The following is a 3,693-nucleotide window of genomic DNA, read 5'->3' as shown; positions in this document are numbered from 1 at the left end:
GAGCCTGGAAGGAAGGAGGGGTGGGGGGAATGTTGTTGTTTTTTTTAAGATTTGCTTTTATTTCTCGTTACCATACTCTGATTTAATGGGCAATAAATTAAACTAATTTCCCCAAGTTGAGTCTATTTTGCCTGTGACAGTAATTGCTGAGGGATCCCTCCCTGTCCTTACCTCGACCCACGAGCTTTTCACTGTGTTTTCTCTCCCCTGCCCAGCTGAGGAGGGCAGTGACAGGGTGGCTTTGGGGGGCACCTGGCGTCCAGCCAGGGTCAACCCACCGCACCCACATGAGAGGTCAAGAAAGATAAAAAAACAGATGTCATGTAAACAACTGCCAGTGAGGTACAAGACATTACAGTAAGGGCACTTGAAAAATATTTATAGCATGAGACATTTTCGTGCACATGATGGATGTGATCCTACCCTCTGCACAAAAAAAAATACCCCGAGAAAAACTTCTAACACTGATGTTTTTCTGTCTAATCCACATTTTCTGGGGGCTGTACTCAAGGTGATGGCAGTCAGGTATCCACCAACACCTCAGAATCTTTCTTGTTGTCTTGTCTTTTGAACTGTGATGCGAGATGGAACAAGTTGGCCATTTATTTCTGTGGCCCAAGCAAATGCAGCAGCTGGTCCACGCCAATGCCCAAGAGCCACATTCAGCCTTTAACACCAGTAGTTCGGGCAATAGCTGAGCAGAAGACACGCTGCATTTCCTCCACTTTGTGCTTCGAAGCAGGTCCCAAAGGATCAGAGGAGAAATCTGAAGGACAGGGATCGACAGGTGGGGGAGTCTGGGTCACCCTTGAGGGAAAGTCCCAGGCTACTCCACAGGCCGTCACTCACAGGGTAGGAAGAGAAAACATGCATGGGAAAGTTCTCAGATTTTCACTGGAAGAATGAAACACCCTTTTGCTGTACCAATTTTGGCAAAATGAGGAATAAAAAGAACACATTTCAATGGACGAGCCAAGGTTGTGACTAGGGCTTCTTGCTAATGCTGGATAGCAAACCAGCTGCCCGCTCCTTTGCTTTGCCTGAGGATGCTCATTCCAAATTCTTTGCCCTTCACTCCTTACTGATGGTCCCCAAACTGGGTCTGTAACACCAAATGCACCTGTTGACATCAAGCCTAAAGAATATGGGAACTTCAAACAAGAGTACCAAACTCGTGAAGATTTGAAATACAGCTGACCCATCCATTCATGAGTATCCTGAACAGAAACAATGAAAGGAATAGTAATTTTGGAAATCAGTCTAGAACTCGGGGCCTCATGGGCATAGAAGCATCTTGCTGCTGCTCTTGCTCTCGCCAGTTAGCAGATTACCAGGGGCTTTAGGTACAACTCAAAGACGAGAGCTGAGATCAGCACAGAGGACATAGGAAAAGTAGTCCTCTTCAAATATGTAAAGGAAGAATAAGCATCAGCTGGACCATGGAATATTTAAGTTTTAGGCAACTTTCTAGCAGTAAAACAGGGAAGCCCTAGAGCAGATTGCCATGAAGAACCCAAGGGAGTTTCCATCACTGTAGGTTTTTGAAGAGGAATGTAGACAAACACCCGTCAGAATAAACTTAATACGGTAACTAGATCCATCTCCTGAGTTTTATACTGCTCATATACACACTAACCCTGACAACTTTTACTTTATATGCATTAGATTGCTACTTTCTATGATTTTGTCAGACAAAGAGCAGAGCCTAGTGCTTATTTTAAAAGGAAAGACTGATTGCCCCTCTGTGCCTCAGAAGAACTCCTAATTCTTATAACAGCACTAGGTCCTCTCTTCTCTCTACTCTGTAGAGAAGGTCCTGGCAGCATTACTTTCTGAGGGTACGGGAAGCTGGAAAATAAAAGCTTGAACACTTGCAAGGGTGGGTCAGCAGCTTCCCTGATCAGCATCGTGGATTAGCAGAGCAAGCACTGCCCTTGTCAGCGGTGTGGCGAGCTGGGCTGTCACCCACTAAGAACAAAGTCTTCTGACCACATGGGAACTGTTTGTTAACCTCTTCCAGGACGGCAACCTATGTCGGGGAGCCCAACCTCTTCTGCATACAGAAGCTCTATTGTAGACATTGATGGACATATAAGAGGACATCTTACAGCTTTGAAGGAGAAAGAGGAAGGGAGCAAAATACAATGCAGATCCTTAATTGTGCAATTAGAACGAGCCCAGGAGGGAGTTCAGAGGAGTCTATTACTGTTATCCACACACAAACAAAGAAGTTGCCCCACTACAGCAGACTCTGGAGTCCCTAACACGAGAGCTGCTCGACCCTTCTAGAAATGGTTCTCAGTAACAATCGTGGCATTTTGCAACTGGCAGCCAAAGCAATGCACACAGAGTAATGACTGCTACCTGGTGTTCAGATCAGTTCATGTCATCTTGATTGGCAGGTGCCACATCAGTGCAAATAAGGAATGTAAAAAGCCCCGTGAAAGTATTTTTTTTTTTCATTGGAGCTGGTAAAACAGCCAGTGAAGCTTCACGCTGGCAGTGCAACTCGTGAGACCAACAGTTAACTATCTGAAAACAAAACAGTCTGTATCCATCGCTGTCAAAGGCAGCCTTTTCCTTTGCAGAATCCCCTCCTGCCCAACACATGCAAACCAAATCCACCATCTTTTCAAGCCTCGCTGAGCAAGAATGCACACAGCTCTTTCTGAACAGCATCCATGAGCAAAGCTGTGTGGGAGCTGCTTAGTGCTGATGGAATATCCCTGCACACATGTCCCGAGGCCAAAACACACCCCCCCACACCAATTTGTTAGTTCTTCCGCAAGACATGCTTCTTCCCTCTTGCCAACACTTGGGTCTGTCAAATCTTCTAACCAAGTGACTGAGGCGCTACTCCCTTGGAGCCTGTCCCACCGTCATTGACACACCCAGGTGGTAAAATTAACATGGACCCCTGCGCTCTCTTCTTTCCGTCCCCCATTTTAGTCTCTCCTGCAGTAGGTTGAGGGTGGGTGGGTGGTTTTTTTATGAAGTTTATTGCATTGCCACCCAGGAAATACCTCTTGTAAGTGTAAACGATTCACTACCCCAAAGGAATCTCTAAAGGTGCTGACACATACGCGCTTAAGAGTGTTCCAGGGGTTCTGAAATCCACTGTACAGGGAGCTCACCGCACTCACAGGCACACGCGCGTTAACAACTCAACACACATTTAACAACGTAGCCCTGTTATACACAAGCAGTGACACTTGGGAAGCTAGGAGTAAGTAACCCCTGCTTGGAAAATTCCTTTTTGTTCACCAAAATTGCACCAGACCGGATTTTAAGTCATCCCATCTAAAAAAGCACCAAATGTTTTTCCCATCATTACTGCAATCCTTGGACTGTCTGAGGAAAAACATGCTACTTCTGGGGTGCTTCTGAGCTGTAGTCAGAGGCAAGCTGTGGGAGCCAGGGAGAGAAATCTGTCTTATCTGAAGTATGAATTTTGGCTTGACCACTGGTTCCCAAACTAAGGCATGCGAAACCGATGTTTCGTTACTTCACTTAAAATCCATCCTCAGGGTTCATACAGGAGTCAGCTGTGCTTGGAAAGCATTGAGCAAAGCTGGTGGGTTTGGCGAAAGGTTAAGCAGGAGGGCACGGGAACACCTTTGGAAAAGCATCTGCCAGTTCAAAATCCGAAAAGGTGAATCTGGACTTTCACAAATATTTTTTTGCCATAGGAAA

This window comes from Phaethon lepturus, unplaced genomic scaffold (assembly GCF_000687285.1).
Source record: "Phaethon lepturus isolate BGI_N335 unplaced genomic scaffold, ASM68728v1 scaffold56873, whole genome shotgun sequence".
Classification (NCBI taxonomy): Eukaryota; Metazoa; Chordata; class Aves; order Phaethontiformes; family Phaethontidae; genus Phaethon; species Phaethon lepturus.
This window is presented reverse-complemented; position numbering follows the sequence as displayed.